Below are 17,998 nucleotides of genomic sequence, written 5' to 3'. Positions count from 1 at the left end.
ATAAATAGACCCAACCTCACATTTCGATCTTCAGAGGAAGCCCTTTGCAGAAGATGAGGCTAAAGCAATCCCAGTATGAATCAGTGCCCAAATGTGGATCCTATGGAAGAAGCCATTTACAGTAATAATTGTAAGAAACCCATGGCCTGTTTCACTAGATGATTGGCTGCTGCAATTAATCCCTGAAGGCAATAATGTAGTTTTTAAAGAAAAAGATATATGTAGCTGTACCACTTTGTGCTGCTTAGATGAGCCTGGAGCTTTTTCAGAGAACTTTAGCATTCGAAAAATTAATGCTCCAGTGTCACCTATTCTTGAGGAAGCACACTTGGTCATTTTGTGTAGGCAGAAATTTAAATCCCAGGTTACCAGACATGGATGTAAATCACTTAGTCAAGGAACAGATCCAGCTGGCTAACCACCGCACATGCACCTCCATACAGCCTTATAGCTCTCATGGTTGAAGATGCTTTTTATGGGGGAAATTTTAGGTTACGAATCTATTCTCAAGGTTGGAGAACCCAGAGATTTTGGTTTAGACCCTTGCAAACATCACAAGCTTACTATTCAAAACCCATCCTTCTCTACTTTTTATTTTTTTCAAGTTTCAGTAGGAAACATGTCATATCAAGATTCCTGCAGAAGAAAAAAAGAAAACAGAATCAGTCCTTAAGCAGAAAGGAGATATGGAATGATGAGGGGTAGCTCACTAAGTCAAAGGAAGTTTAAATAACCGGTTTTCTGGTAGGACATGAATGAAGGTGACTTGGACCTTAGCAGCCATTGCTTTAGGCCCTGAAGTACTACTATGAGGTGACTCTGCTCCAACTCACTTGTCTATTTCAGCCAAGTTTTCAAAAACTTGGGAGAGAGAATTGGACTGGCCAGCTTGCCGGGTGTCTCTAGCTATGGCTAAGAAACAGTAACACAGTCACTGGGGCGGTTGGTTGCGAGACTGCAGATTGTGTCTGTTAGAGAAAGGGGGACCTTTTCATCCTGCCCTAATGATGGGGATCCAGCTGAAGCTATAGATAAAGGAAGAAAGTAATCAGGCATCTTACGGAAACTGCAATTCTGGCCAGAACACAGTTCTCCACCAACAACTGCTCTCTATTCATCCGGGAGAACTGGCCCTTCCTCTCCTGTTCTCCTCTCCCTGACCCACTTGGAAGCAGGGCTCCTCACCCCTGTCCCTTTGTAGTCTACTGCAGTGAAACTGTCTCTGATGGAGGAAAGAAGAGTTTGGGGTACATTTCCCCAGGTAGGCTCACACTCCATCCGAGTTTCTGACCCCAAAGAAAGCAACCCTATCCTCAGCTACACAAAAGTTTTTCTCCCATATGAGTCATCACTTGATCTTGATTATCCAAGTATCTCCTGGAAATGATCCACCTGAGAAACACAACAGATGTTGTTGCCATGACTACTGCTGGGTTCCCTGGAGTTCTGATTCTGATGGGACCAAGGACTGACATGAGATGCTTCTAAAGCAACAACCCATTCATTGCAGGGTGAATCAGAATATAGTATTATGTCTGGATCTTTATCTTTTTGTTGAAAAATAAGAAAGATGATGGGTCATAACAAGGGGAAAATGAGCAAGTTAAAGAATTTGCATACAAGACTATGGAGTTCAATGTTAAAATTTAAGGTTTTAAAACCAGCACTGCTCATTCAAGCCTTCTGTTGCTGCCTATTTTAACATGACTATCTTGTTCATATTTGGCTGGAATTATCATTATTATCCTTATTGTCATTTTAATCCATACTAACCAGTTTCAACATACTATCTTACTCCATCCTCTCAGCAGCTCAGTGAGGTGGGTGAAACTTTTATCCCCATTTTACAGATGAGGAAAGTGAGACCCAGAGAGGTTAAGAAACTTGCCCCAAAGTTCTTCTGCTGGTGAGTGTTGGAACCTGAATTTGTCTGATTGCAGAACATAACTTCTTAACCACTATAAAATCTTATGTCAGTCCAAAGGAAGCTGGTCTACTTAACATGGAGTTGGAACACTTAACATAATGATTCAACATTGCCTCATGCAGAGGAACCCACGTGTCTCCCTCAGGCTAGAAGGAGTGTGGTAAGGCTTTGGGGGCTTAAATGTATTGCATTTGTGGTCAAACCTCCCGGTCTTGGATAAATAGTGGCTAAACCCACCTCTAGTTTAGCTTAGCATGACAGCCAGGCTCTAACACTAGCCTCAAGTCAACAGATTCTTTACTTTAACTTATGGATGGGCTGAAAAGACATCACACTCCCTCGAAACAATCCTGGGAGGATGCTCTGAGCTCTGCCCTGCCATTAGGGGCTGTAAGTTTGTGCAAACAACCATAAAATTAAACCCACCCAGGGAGGGACATTGATTTCCAATTGGCATAGTTTGCCAGATGCTGTTTGGTCTAAGAACTGCTTGACCTCTACTAGTGACGCCACCTGCCCTTGGCTTTGCGGGGTGTGTTCCCAGCAGGGAAGGCTCCTCCACTCCTGCTTGCTGCTGGAACTTGGGCTGAAGGCGTGGCAGGCTCCCCATATGTTGCAGGGAGAGGCCAGCCATGCCCCAAGTTGGATTCACCCTCTTATCCAGTTCTGGGGCTAAAGCTGCCCCCAAGAGATTATAGACGCTCCCATCCCCAACTAATTAAATAGATGGCCTCCTGCTGCTAAAAGGGAATGAGGGCGGAAAAACAGAAGATGCCTGATTTAACTAGGACCTGGGTAAGTAGCTCACCAGCCAGACCCAGAAACCACTGATGCATGCCTAAACAGTCTCTAATGGGTCAGGGAGGTTCTATGCTGGAGACCTGGAGTTCTGTATTCTCAGCCCACTTTGTAGTTTTCAAATCTTATAGTTCAAAACATGTGTCTTAGAAGCTTTACATATTATTTAAACTAATATTACTTATTAATGAGTATATCTTATAATCATTATTATTACACACCAATCCTTATGTTAAGACACTGGAATGAAAGTAACTGTTCAAAGACAGTACTTTTTCTCATGGGACAACCTGACCATGATTCTACCACCTTATATGGAACACACACACACACTCACGTAAAGAGGAGGCTTCTAGATTCAAAGCGAAGTGTTTGCCTAAATTATCTAAATCTAAATATCCATGCAATTGTAAGTTTAGATGAAAACTAAAATCATGGTTTGGATTAAGGAAAGAAAGCTTTTAGTTTTTTAGGAGTTCTGCCTACAACTGAGTTATTATTATCTCTGTTTTCCATTCTGTTTTTGCTACAAATCGTTCAGAAGGAAAGAGGACCTGAGATGCAAAGAGGAAGACAGTTGTAATAATAGGAAATTGGTCTAAATTAAAATGATACTAAGTCACAGCACAACTTGGCCTCTTTGCCACCAACTTTTGACATTCTAATTAGTGTAAATGGTTATGCAAATCTAGTCAGTCACTCATTTCTCCCCTAGCCTGAGTGCCTGTGATTGTTTAAGTGAGGACTGTTGATGGCATAATTAAAGCTCTCCTAAAAATTAATTAGGAATTGGAGGACAGCCTCCAAAGATGCCCTAATTTGCGGGCAGCCTGGCACAGCTGTCCTTTTGTCCTGCCCGCCACCAGGACGCCTCGAGTTTCCCCATCAAGTATAACAGAATGTGACACTGGAAGTGTTCTCAAGCCTCAGGCCCCAGGAATGGAGTGGAGGACACAGACCGGCAGGAGTCTGCTGCACCCAGGATTGTCTCCTGGGCAAGTTCAGCTGAGGAGATAGGGTTTCAGGTGAACCCAAAGCTGGAGCACAGGACAGCTGGGTTTGGCAGGGCATAAATGAAACAGAATTGGCCATGAGTTGATAAATGTTGAATCTGCGTGATGACTGCAGGGGGTGGGGAGTGGCAGGGAAGAAGGCCTAGAAGTATCTATAGTATTTGCTTTGCTTTTGTGCATTCTTTGTCCATCATAAAAAAAAAATTACTGTATACACTACTGTTAAATTAATTACAGGAGGCGGCCATTAGACATCTACATAAGCAAACCAAAACCTAAGCCCACAAAAGCTTCAAGGGTAAGAAATCAAAACCTAAGGACACCCAGTCACAAACAGCCAAGGAGACTTACCCAGACAATGCAGCTGCTTGAGCTGTAGCCAGTCAAATCATTTCCTTACTCTGCTTCAAAGTCTTATTCACAATAAAGTCTTTCCTATAACTGCTGCTGGTGAAGGGCTCCTAATCCCTTATGGTTTGGCAATGCCTGATTCGAATAGATTTTTGCTCAAATAAACTCCTAAAAATTTCTACATATGCCTCAGTTTACCTTTTAACACTGCCAAAAAAATAACATCTGTTATGGAGAGGAAGTTCTTAGTAGCAAAAGTCAACTTGGGCTAACCTCTTAAAGGAGAAGAGTCAGGGAGTACCTGATCTTTAAAATGAGTAGACTGTTTTACTTCTTATCACATTAACCACACAACCCTATATCCAGCCCTGACTCTTCCCAGTTATGCCCTAGCCTGGGATGAAGAGCAAAGACTGAGGAGAGACCAGGAGAGAAATGGGTCCAGGTGAGACACAGAAGAAGGGGAACTGGCTAAGTGGGTGAGAGGAGTGAGATCCCCAGATATCTGTCTAGAGGATAATTGAGAGTTGATTTTTTTCTTTTTTAAACTTTTTTTTTACTGAGTTATAGTCATTTTACAATGTTGTGTCAAATTCCAGTGTAGAGCACAATTTTTCAGTTATATATGAACATACATATATTCATTGTCACATTTTTTTTTCATTGTGAGCTATCACAAGATCTTGTATATATTTCCCTGTCCTATACAGTATAATCTTGTTTATCTATTCTACATATGACTGTCGAGAGTTGATTTTGAATTAATTCTATGTCATTTAAAAAACCAGTACAATCCCATTTGACTTAAAAATAACTTAAGTACACACTCCTAAACTTAAAAAATAAAAAATGCCTGAGAGTCAAGTGGTAAGTGCTTATGCTTGACAGGCTCCCTCTGGCAGGTATGAGTTAAGATGCAATGGGAGAAGCAGTTGGGTGGCAGTTCTATGGGTGGATAGTTTTTAAAGACAAGGAGCCCCTTGACTATAGGAATCATGATTCTTATGTTATGATTCTTAACACGAGATAGCTGCAGACCTTGGAGACCACCAATCTTCCCCGGTGCAGAATGACCCTATTTGCTTTATCTTTTAGGATTACCCATGTCTAAGGTGACAGTAATTAACAAGCTAGTAAAAAGCCTCTACAGCCAGGCTGTGCTCAGTGTTTCCTAGCTTTGTTAGGAAAACTTGAGAGAATCAGTGTGGACTAATTAATTGGTCTTCAGGTAGTAACTAAATCAAAGGTGTCTTGAGTATCCTGGGAAACCAGTCTCCTCTTTCCTGAGAATCAATCAGCTCAAGATTGATGAAGGGCTGCTAAGGTCAGCCTTAGAAACACAAAACCATCTGCCAACTCTCTAGGGCTGGTACCTGCAGTAGAGCAATTTTAGAAGAACAGGTGTTCACTTTTAACTTACCTCTTCTTTTCTCTTTTGCTGAAATCATGATTTTTAGGTAGGAAGAGCCTCCAGTTGGTTGAGAAACTCACGAACTGTCTATTGTAACTTAAAATAACCTGGCCCAAAGGTATTGGGATAACCTCAGCCGGCTCCTACACAAAGTCATAAACCACTTATCCCTGACAGTGGCCACTCTGGCCTCTCCAGAAGCATTTGGCAGCATTAGGAAACAATAACTACAAGGCATTGCCCGAGAAGGGCTGCCATAGACTGAAAGTTTGTGTCTCCCCAAAATTTGTATGTTGAACTCTAATCTCCAATGTGATGGTACTTCAAGGGGAGGCCTTTGGGAGGTGATAAAGTCATAAGGGTAGAGCCCTCATGAATCAGATAAGTTATATATAACAGAGACCTTAAAGATTTCTTTCACCCCAATCACAAGAGGCCAAAGAGTTGGTGGTGGCCCAATTCCTGGGAATCCCAGCCCCTTCCCCAGGGTAGTTGGAATAGTCCTCCTACTTGCAGGCACATGAAGCTACCTAGCCCATAAAAACTGGCAACACCACGCCACGTGGCCGCCTCTTTTGCCCCCTCCTCTTCGGGAACAGCCTGCACTCTGTCTATGGAGTGTGTATCTACTTTTACTTTAACCTGAGCACCCATCCCCACACTTCATGGCCTTTCACCTGCCTTCTGAAACAGCCTACACTCTATGCAGTACGTATCTCTCTAAATAAATCTAACTTTACTCAAAAAAAAAAAAAATTTCTTTAACCCCTTCCACCATGTGAGGACACAGCAAGAAGACTGCCATCTATGAACCAGGAAGCAGGCTCTCACCAGACATCAAATCTGCCAGCACCTTGATCTTGGACTCCCAACCTCCATAACTATGAGAAATAAATGTTGTTTATAAACCACTTGGTCTTATAAGCCACGTGGTCTACAGTATTTTTGTTATAACAGCCCAAACAGATGAAGACAAATAAATAAAAGCCCTGAGATAAGAAGGTAGAATATGCCTATTGTAAGGCACACAGACACAGAAACTACAGAATTCCTGTGGGGAGAGAAGGGTATCCACGTAGGGAATGTGGTAGCCTGGAGTGAGAGTCAAGAGTCCAAGCAGGAAGAAGAGGGCTTCCCTGCAAGATACGTGGTGGAGAGATGGGAGATGGTCACACACAGGGAAACTGATCAAATAAGTAAATATATTAAGGATAATGGAAGTGACATTTCTCACTCTTGGTTAAAGGAGTTACAAATATAGAAAAGGCAGGAAATGTTGGATTAGAATTGGAGGTATTCATTTGAATTCATGGTTTCAATTTTTATAGATAGATATAGAAATAAATGTGTGTATAAAACATATATTCCCCAATAATTTCACAATATATAGAAATCAAACCATCATGCTGTATGCCTTAAATTTATACAGTGATGTATGGCAATAATTTCTCAGTAAAACTTGGGGGAAAAATATATTCCTTAATTCTGTCCTCCTAGAGAGGCTGGAGCAGCAACACCCAATAAGCCTAACAACTAGACTGTAGCTTCTAAATGTCACTTAGGACTAGAAGGAATCAGGGCTCCTTGGAGAAATGAGTGGTTCCAGGCCTGGGGCATAGAAAATACAAGATGAGCTGGACTTTCTTATTGTGCCCCAAAGCAAGGAAGTGCTCAGAGAATGATATGGACAAAAGCTGGTCTGAATGTACACTCTCTGGCCAAATTTAGGACAATGTGAGCATCAAAACAAATACCAATGGTAATAAATTATAGTCCATTATATAATACAGAAAACCATGAATCCATAGAATTAGAAATAAATGAATGAATAAATTGACCTTTTTTTGAGAAATGGGATATTTAAATTGTCTCAAAGTACTTCCCCACAAAATGCCTATTAATTACAAAGGAGAAAGGAGTAACGTTACAGTGAAGAAATCGAGCAGACACTGCCTTAATCAAATAAGCAGAGTGAAAGTCCTCAGTCCCAGACTGATCAAAATCATGTGTCACCCAAGAGGGTGCAAAAGCACAGTATCACCTCTATGATATTCCTGCCAACGATGCCTGTCCTGAATCTAACCACAAAGAGGCATCACACAAACACAAACTGAGGGACATTCCACACAAAAACTGAACTGGCATAGTCTTCAAAAGTGTCAGTGTCATGAACGGCAAGGAAAGACTGAACAACTATTCAGACTGGAGACTGAAGAGACATGAAAAACTAAGTAGAATAAGTGTTTTAAGACTGTATCTTTTTGCTGTAAAGAGCATACTGCTATAAAAAACAAAAAACAACACTACTGGCGAAACATGAATCAGGTCTGAGGATGAATGAGCAGTAATGTATCCAAGTTGGCTTCCAGATTTTGAAGGTTTTATTGCATACATTAATGAGAATGTCTTTGTTCATGGGAAATACATACTGAAGTATTTGGATAATGGGGCATCAGGTTAGCAATTTAACTCCTGAATAGCTCGGAGGGGATTTTTTTGTACTGTACTACAAACTTGTCCTTGAGTTTATTTTGACAGAAAAAAGGAATAATACCAGAGAGGCATAAACACAGACATCTAACTTAGCTCAATTCCAAAACACACTAAAATCTGAATAAAGGTTTTTTTAAAATAATTTTAATTTGTGGTAACATATAAATACATATCATAAAACCTGCCATTTAACCCTTTTTTCTTTTCTAAAGAACATTTATTTTGTGCACTTCATTGGCACTTTCCCATTTAATTGTACAATTCAGTGGCACTGAATTCACTCACAATGTTGTGCAATTGTTGTGGACTGGATGTTTGTGTCCCTCCCCCAAATTCATATAATGAAGCCCTAATCTGGAATGTGGAATGTGGTGGTATTTGGTAGGTGAAGCATAATTAGGATTAGATTTGGTCATGAGGGTGTGGGCCCTCGTGATGGGATTAATGCTTCTGTAGGAAGAGGAGGACAGAGAGATTTCTCTGTCCATGTGTGTACATGGAAGAAAGGCCAAATGAGTACACGAGAAGGCAGCTGTCTACAAGCCAGGGACAGAGCTTTCATCAGAACGAATTTGCAGCACCTCGAACTTGGATTTCCCAGCATCCAAAACTGTGAGAGAAGTAAATGGCTGTTGTTTAAGCCACCGGTCTACGGCATTTTGTTATAGCAGCCCCAGCTGACAACGGCTGCAACCATTACTATTACCTACTTCGAAAACTCTCGTCACCCTCAAACAGAGACTCTGTCACCGTGAAGCAATAACCCGCCATTCTCCCCTTCCCCCAGCTCCTAGTAACTTCTGATCTACTTTCTGTCTCTATGAATTTTCCTATTCTAGATATTTCATGTAAGTGGAATCATACAATATTTGTCCTTTTATTTTTGGCTTATTTCACTTAGCATAATATTTTCAAGGTCCATCCATTTTGTAGCATGTATTAGAACTTCATTCCTTTCTTATGGCTGAATGATATTCCAATGTATGTATATACCAATTCTGTTGATGGAAAATTGGGTTGTTTCCACATTTGGTTATTGTGAATAAAGCTGCTTTGATCATTGGTGTACTAGCACACGTTTGAGTCACTGTTTTCAATTCTTTGGCGTACATACCTTGGAATCAAATTATTGAGTCATATGGTACAGGTATTTTTTTAAAAGGCATAGTTCACAGAGATCAGGTAAACAGTGAGGACTAACGATGATACAATTTTAGAAGCTAAAGGCATATGAAAAGTGGTCATTGACTTGGCTGAACTGTAATTCAGGTTCTGCACTGGCAGCAGGAAAAGAAAAAAATCCGTCTAATTCACATGACTGGATCCTCAAAAGGCTCAGGAACTGGCAGCACTAGGTACCCCTGTGATGAAAGATGTATAAGACTTCTACACTTAAAAATTACAAACTATTGCTAAAAGAAATTTAAGAAAAAAAGAAGAAAAAAAATTTAAGAAGACTTAAATATACAGAAGGATAATCCATGTTCATTGACTGGAAGGCTCAATATTGTTAAGACATCAGTTGCACTGATCTATAGATTTGATGCAATCCCAATCAAATTCCCAGTAGGATTTTGAAGATATCATCCTCAAGAGTTGGCCAACTTACATTTCCAGATATTAAGACTGACTGTAAGGTTATGGTAATTAAGAGAGTGTGTTGATGCAAAGATAGAGAAATAAGCCAATGGAACAGAAAAGAAAGTCCAGAAAAAGACTCACACATACCATCAGTTGATTTAAGGATATTACTGTAATTAGTGGGGAAGGTGTTTTTTGTTTTTTGTTTTTTGTTTTTTTTAGTACATAGTACTAGAGCAATTGGTTATCTGTAAAAGAATGAACATTGATCTCTACCTTACACCATATATAAATATTAATTCAAGGTGGATCATGGATCTATATATGAAAAAAAAAATAGCCAATTGTCTAAAATAAAACATAGGAGAAAAACCTTCATATTCTTGGGGTTGATTTCTTAAACTGGATGTAAAAAGTACTAACCATGAAAGATAAAATTGATAAATTTGGCTTTATTAAAATTTTTTCAATGAAAATATCATTAAGAAAGTGAATATATGCCATATATTTGGAAAAGATGGTCACAGTACATACATATGACAAAGGATTCACATCTAAAATATACCAAGAACCCCACAAATCAATAAAAAAGACAAACAACCCAATTACAAAGTGGAAAAAGATTAAATGGCACTTTCACAAAAGATCTCAAAATATTCAATAAGCCTGTAAAGAAATATTCAACACCAGTTCTCACCAGGATATGTAATTTAAAACCACAATGAGATATCACAACGCACTCCCCAAGAATGGCTAAAATTTAAAGGACTGACACCCTCAAGGATAGTAAGGATGTGAAGTAGAACTCTCGCACATTACCGGTAAATGTGTAAATTGTAAATTCATTCAACTAGATTAGAAAATGATTTAGCAATATTTATTAAAACAGATGCTAAACCTATTCCTCAGCAACTATACTCCTAGGTATACTATCCAAGGTAAATGAGTGTCTAAGTCTACCAAAAGGCATGTACGAGAATGTTCACACCACTTTTCCAAATAGCCCCAAATTAGAAACAACCCCAAATGATCATCAAATAGAGATGGTATAAACAAATTGTAGTGTAATTATATAATGGAATATTATTTAGCAAAAAAGAATGAACTCAACAACAGGTATAAATCTCAAAAACATTACATTGAATGAATGAAGCCAAATACCAAACAGTACATACTGTATGATTCCATTTATAAAAGCTCAAGAATAGACAACAAATTAATGGTGATAGATATCTCAGAACTGTAATTCTCTTAGGAAGTGAAGATAGAGAATCGGGTTTTTTGTTTGTTTTTTGGTTTTAGTTTTGTTTAGTCTGTTTGCTTTTACTGAAAAGGGGAATAAAGGAACCTTCTGGGGTGTTGGAAATATTCTGTACCTTGATCTATATGGTAGCTATACATTGTATACACATGTTAAAATACACAATATATATATGCCCAATTCCACACATTGAGCAATTCCCTCTCCCCACTGTGAGAGGAACTGGTATGTTTTCTTTGGAGGATATAAAACAGAAGACCACTTGACTCAGAGGTACTAAGCACCAATGAGAGAGTAATTACATATCAAAAGTTGGGAGATTAAGTAAACCTATGTGCCAAATGCTAGTTCACCCCACTCCAGGTTCTTTTCCTCTCTTGGCTTCCTGAACTGAGAATCTACCTTCATTTCTCATTACCCAGAGTTATATCACATGCTCAATAATAATCCAATGAACAGGCTAGGTAATGTGCAGGATGGGGGACTCACCCAAAATCAAGACAATCTTGAAGTCTGTCATCACCATTCTCATCATCACACATTTATGATACGCTCATACTATACACCCTTGACCATATTACCTACTGCACCAAAATTACCAAATATTCCTACAGCCATTATCCTGAGCAGCTTCTCCAATGGCCAGATCCTTACAGGGTGGCCTCTGCAGGGACCAGGACCTCTAGTCACCTCTACAGTACTGCTTTCCTTGCTCAGGATCCAAATTTTCAGGAAATAGTTTCTAATTTGGCTGAGCCTGAATAGCATGCCTGTCCCATGATGTGCAGGGAGGGGCCACTTTGGCTTCCCTGGAGGAAGTTAGCCACTACCTCCTTGACTACTCACAATGAGAATTTCCCAACTAAGGTGCTAGGACAAACTTGGAGGTTGGTGTTTGGATGCTGCATAACTCCAAACAAATATTCATAACAACAAAAAGTCAGGAAACAGCTTTAATCTATCTTGAGCTAAAAATTGTTCTATTATTTAGCTATCCTTGAGTTTACCTGATTCCCCTTCGACTGGACAGTCTCATTTCTTTCTCTGCTCCAACAGCACAAGGCTGTGAATCCTCTCACTGTGATTCAATACATAGGGTGTTCCTGGTCTCTAAGACCAGGAACCTCAGACTCACCTCATGCTCTCTAGTATAGAGGACTGGTTTGTGGTTTTTACTTTCTCCGCTGTAAGGCCCATCCCATCAATCGATGGTCTCTGCTTAGCAAAGACCATTTGTATGTGTTTAAAAGAGAAAAGAGGATTGAACAATCTTCCCTTTACCTAGAGCCTCACTGGACTGTTACATAATTTTTGACATAGGGAAAAGATTACAATATTAATTTGCAATGAATGATTAACATTGCCAAGCCAACTCCCTAATACTGCCTAAAATAAAATTTGTTTTGGCTCCCCTAAAAATCAGGGTTTCTTATTCTTGCAGGACTCAGCAGTCCACAACTTTTTCTGCATATGGTTGCATGTTTAATTAGTGATCCTTCTGTAAGTGTCTGCAATTAGCACCATGATGATTAATAAAATAACTCCTGTAAAGCTCCATTTAGCTAGCAGAACTGCACAATCAGGTATAATTAATTCATCATTAATAAATCATGGCTGATTAACTAATCTGTACATTACCAACACATTACTGAACAGCTCCCACCTGAGCACAGCTAATTTTTCTATGCTGAACAGAACTAGAAGCTAAGAAGGAATTAAAAAACAAAACAAAACAAAACAAAAAAACCAACCCAGCTCCTCCAAAACTGCACTAAACAGCAAGTACACTGGCATGGCCAGGGAGATTTTGAGACAATGCACATTTAAAAGTTATTGAGCTACACAGGCTATTGTCACTCAGGAAGGAAGAAAACACGGCTGAACACCAGTGGTTCTCAAACTCAAGTGTACACCAGAATAACCTGGAGAGCTTGTTAAAAACCAGATTTCTGGTCCCCATCTCCAGAGCTTCTGATTCAGTGGTCTGGGATGAGGCCTGAAAATTTGCATTTCTAATAAGCTCCCAGGTGGTGCAGATACTGCTTGTCCGGAGACCGCACTTGGAGAACCACAGTTCCTTTCTCATACACTGAGAGTGACTCACAATTGCCATGATTCCTATGTCCTTTCTATAGATTTTAACAGTTTAAAAAGACAACAGTTAGAACAGCTTTCAGTATTATTTATCTGTCTTTGTGTTTACATATTATCTCTCCAGTTTGGTTGTTAGTTTAATAATTACTTTCTTTTATTTCTCTCTGCCCCTATAGAACCTAACTACTTTCAAGACACAGAAACTCTAGACAAAACGCAAACAGACATGACTTGAGCCTTCACCTCTGAAGCTTTGTTCATGCCCTAGTCCTTCTAAGCCTTGTCCTTCAACACTCTGCTGACTCTGCCTTTGCACCAGTGTCTGTGCCTAATCACAGACCAGTGCAAGTGCTCATTATCTTTTCATGAAAGGATGAGCCTGGTCTCCCCAGTTAGGGTCCCTTGAGAGGTCTGTAAGCTCCCTCTCTAATCTCCTTTGCCGTCTGTCCCCCCCAGCTCTCCAGCCCGCCAGCTTCTAGCACTTCTAGCGTCTGATGCACAGGAGACAGAAAATCGCTTTTTTTACCAACAATGTCAGATTGTTGAGCAGCAGATCTGACCCCTGGCCTGGGCACCTAACTTACAGAATACATAAGAGCGACAGCAAGAAGGATTCCCACCCCAAAAAGAACTTGGAAAGAGGCAAATATTCTACCCTCTAAGAGTTAAACCATTAAAAAATAATAATAAAATCAGAAAAGAGAAAAATAAGGGCAACTTACAGTAGAGGTTCTCAGCCAGGGTGATGGATCTTGCCTCTGCCCCACCTCAGGAGTATTCGGCAATGTCTGATGACATCAATGGAACGGAACTGCTTGACTATAAGCTGATCAAAGTGAAAATACAGGGCTGGCTGGCAATGGAGGCCCTGGGTAAGGCTGCTCAGGGAGGCAAGCATTCAGGGCCCAAGTAGGTTGGATCTGGGAGAGAGGCTGAGCTGTGCTTTGATGAAGGTTATGTACAATAGACTCTCACTCAAAGGTAGGCTAAAGTTAGTTCTTACAAAAATACTATAAAAAATTTTATCGGGCAATCAGGAAAATAGAAATATTACCTGGATACTCAATAGTATTCAGTAATTATTTCTAATTTTTTAATGTTGTAATAGTTTTCCTTTGCCGCATACCAATTACCATAAACCTAGCAGCTTAAAACAGTTGTTATTTCACAGTCTCTGTGGGTCGAGAGTCCAGGTGTGGCTTAGCTGGGTCCTTCACAAGGCTGCAGTCAAGATATGAGGCAGTGCTGGGGTCCCCATCTCACACAAACACTCAACTGAGGGGAAAGATCTGCTTCCAAGCTCACTTGGGTTGTTGGCAGAATTTAGTTCCTTGTTATTGCAGGACTGAGGGCCTCATTTTCATGCTGGCTCTTGGCAAGAGGCTGCCCTTGGCTTCTAGAGGCTACTGGAAGTGATTTTTAGAATTCCCCGACATGGTACCTCGCTTCCTCTGAGCCAACAAGGGAGAAAGAGACTCCGGCAAGATTAATGCTACAGTCTTATGTAACATAATCTTGTGATCATATAAATGTAAAAACATATAACCCATCACCTTCGTCCTAATTCATTGGTTAGAAGGAAGTCACCCTCAATGGGAGGTGATTACACAAGAGCATGAACACGAGAAGGCGGAAATCATGGGGTGACATTAAGAGTCTGTCCTACCATAGACAATATCACATAGATGTTATATTGGTATTGTGGTTACTTTTTTTAAGAGCCCTTATATTTTAGAGCTAAATATTGAAACATTTGCCAATGAAAGTATATGATTCTGGGATCTGCTTCAGTATAATCCAGAGGGGAGGGAGAGTGGGTAGAGGTATAAATAATTGGCCATGAGTTAAAAATGGTTGAATATGGGTGATTGGTTCATAGGAGCTCATAACTATTCTCTTTACTTTTGCATATGTTTGAAATTTCCATAATAAAATTAAAAATAAAAAGACAGCATGTATATTAGTTATCTATTGCTGCAAAGTTAATTACCTCACAACTTAGTGACTTAAACCAACAAACATTATCTGAGTTTCGGTGGGTCAGGAATCTGGCACAGCTTAGCTGGGTCCTCTGGCTCAGGGCCTCACAAGGCAGCAGGCAAGGAATCAGCAGGACTGCAGACACCTGAGGCTAGAGGAGACGCTTCCAAGCTCATTCACGTGGCTGTTGATCAAAGGCCTCAGTTCCTTGCTCCATGGGCCTCGCCTTAAGGCTGCTCACAAAGGGCAGCTGGTTTCCCATAGAGCAGGTGATGAGAGAGAAGGGGAGAGAGAGAGAGAGGGAGGGAAAGAGAAAGAAAAAGACAGACCGACACAAAAATGGACCAAAACAGAAAATGTGATCTTTTATACCTTAATCTCAAAAGTGACATACCCTCACTTCTAAATATTCTATGGGTCACACAGACCAACCCTGGTGCAACGTGGGAAAGGATTACACAAGGGTCTGAACAGCAGAAGGTGGGGATCATGGAGGGCTATGTTAGGGGCATGTTCACAAGGCAAACATCAAGTGTTGCCAAAATAATCCTTGGAAATTCTGTAAAGACCCTACAACACACAGTAGACAGATACACAAGCCCACTGCTGCCAGTTTTTCCTCCAGTGCTGGAACACATCATTGTTTTGTTGAGTGCTAGAAGTTGTTGGTTTGAATTAGGGACTATGGTTGTTCCAAAAAGAAATATATTTAAACACTAAAATCACATTTGGCTCTGCCCTGGACACGTATAGTCAAATTCAAGTAAATTAAATGTGATATAATGGGATCCCAATGCATGGTTAAAGTGGAGAGGCTTATCAAAGTGGCTTGCTGACCATCTGCCATTTTGGTTTGTTTTGCTAACTCTCCTTGTTTCATCTTTGTAGACACCACGCTGCTTTCTGACTATAATTTGGCTTTCCAAACAGATATGCAAATGGGGAGAAAATGCTCTGATTTAACTCATTCCAAGCTTACATTTCTCATTGTAAAATTTTAAAATAGTACTCTAGCTTTACACATCAGTCTCTATGTGTTAGGTTAATGTGAATCTGCACCTGAGAGAGATTCGCTCTTGGTAAATTTACATAATAGACTTCTTAGCCCCTGGACTGTGATGAATTTACACAAGCGAGACTATCCTAGGGGGAACCATCTGAGGAGCCTAAAAATCTTCCCCAGGTGTGGCAGCAATATTTACAGTATACAGAATATATCCATGAGCTCCTCCACATTTCTCAGCTCCCTTGCTGTTAAGTGAGGTTATATGACCAGTTCCAGCTGTGAGTAGAACTGACACCTATAACTTCTGAGACAAAACATAGTGAAGTTCCCATGCACTCTTTCTTCCTGCCACAGTAACCATGGAGGCCACATGTTGAGATGGCACAACACAAAATCAGCTTGGGTGCCTACATGATCATGAGGAACAGAGACCCTCCTCCTGACTGCTATGAGACAACTAGTACAAGTACAAATAAAAGCTTGTTATATTAAGCCACTGTGATTTTGTGGGATATGTCAAACATTAGCATAACTCAGCCTAACTCAATACACCAGGGGATGCTGATTTTAGCTAGGAGCACTTTTTTCAATCAACAGCAACATTATATTTGAGTGTTGGGATACACCTCTAATAATCCCCCTTGACATCCCCCTATGTCTACTTTAGTAAGATCAGGTGGGCAAGAGGTGGGCAGAAGCAGAAGAGGCAGTGGAAAATCTAGTTGGAACCAGAGTTTTTAAAGCACCCTCAAACCTGCCCTACTCATGTCAGCAGAAAACTCACTCTACACAGCATGCTAATTCTAGAGGCTCTTTTTCCTGCTACCCAAAGATGTCATTTCATTTCTTCTTATTTATCTCTTCAGGTATGCCTGTCCTGCCCCTACTCCTGCTTCCCTGACTGTCACTTCTGGAGCACTGTGCCCACCATGGCCACTAGATCAATCTTCAGCAGGCTGACCGAGCAAACACAGTAAATATAATCAGTTTCCCTGCCTATTCTAACTCAATTGTCCATTGCTAAATGGATGATTTTTTTAAAGTCACTTACAAAAGTGAACAAAGAATATGAAAATGAATATATGCATGTATATGCTTGACTGGGACATTGTGCTGTACACCAGAAACTGACACACTGTAACTGACTATACTTCAATCAAGAACCAAAAAAACAAAAAAGTATTATAATAAATGATGCCACTGCCCAAGATTTAAAAAAAAAGTGAACATACGGTCTGAAAATAGGATGAAAATTCAGAAGCTTCATATGGCAACTTTCATGCACAGAAGAATTCAGAATTATCTCAGGGACTTGCTTCCCCCAAAAATATCTGTTAAGAATTTAGCATACATTTGAGAGATAAAAATTCAGAACCTTTCAACTATGCATTTGTATAAAATCATTCATACAATTCAGTCCCAGGTTGGGAAAATCTTACACTTTGTGAAAACCCTCAAGTGAGTCTCACCCTCGTGTAGTAACCCTCCTGAGTTGTGATGAGCTGCGAGGTGTGTGGCAGGTCCTGGTTACTCATTAAGGTAAAGCACAAAGATGGTGAATTACTTCCTTGCAAACTAGGAGAAACACAAGATTACTGCTATAGTAAGTTAATTCTCATATGCCTTAGCAAAACTAAATAAAAACAGAACACATGGTAGCATGAAGGTGAAAAAAAATTAGGACATTACAGGAATTTCTAACTGATTAGCTTGCAGTTTTTTGAGATGGCTGAGAATTGCCATCAATGAGATCACTTCAAACACTCTTAATGACTTGGAAAAGTCCCCATCCCAAGATCAACTATGAGTATTCAATATTATAGATTTAATTGAATTTAATGTTATGTTAAAACCCATTTTACTAAGGTAAGAGAAGAATCCCTTTCAAGTTATAGCCCTAAAGCTATATATCAAGATAAAGATATGTGTTTAATTTTACCACTGAAAATCACACATGTTTTTGAAAAAACTTCTGGGCTTTTTAGTTATTTAGTTATTGAACATGAATGTGTTCCAATAAAGGAAATAATTTTAGATACATTAAAATTACTCCCAATCTTAACCCCCACATAAAAACTCTTCT

The 17,998-nt window shown here is 39.9% G+C and overlaps 1 protein-coding gene across 1 annotated transcript in view; it reads right to left on the bottom strand.

The window, feature by feature from the left end:
* Positions 1–10,006: 10,006 nt before the first annotated feature.
* The window catches only part of PBLD (phenazine biosynthesis like protein domain containing), a 38,062-nt gene continuing 30,070 nt past the window's right edge, over positions 10,007–17,998 (bottom strand). The window contains exon 11 of the transcript XR_012077391.1: positions 10,007–17,490. The gene's annotated coding sequence lies outside the window, so the exon portion shown is untranslated. The remainder of the gene's footprint in view (positions 17,491–17,998) is intronic.

The sequence above is a fragment of the Vicugna pacos genome, chromosome 11 (genome assembly GCF_048564905.1).
Source record: "Vicugna pacos chromosome 11, VicPac4, whole genome shotgun sequence".
NCBI lineage: Eukaryota > Metazoa > Chordata > Mammalia > Artiodactyla > Camelidae > Vicugna > Vicugna pacos.
Note: the sequence above shows the minus strand (reverse complement) of the source record. Positions and strands in the feature narration are given on the sequence as shown.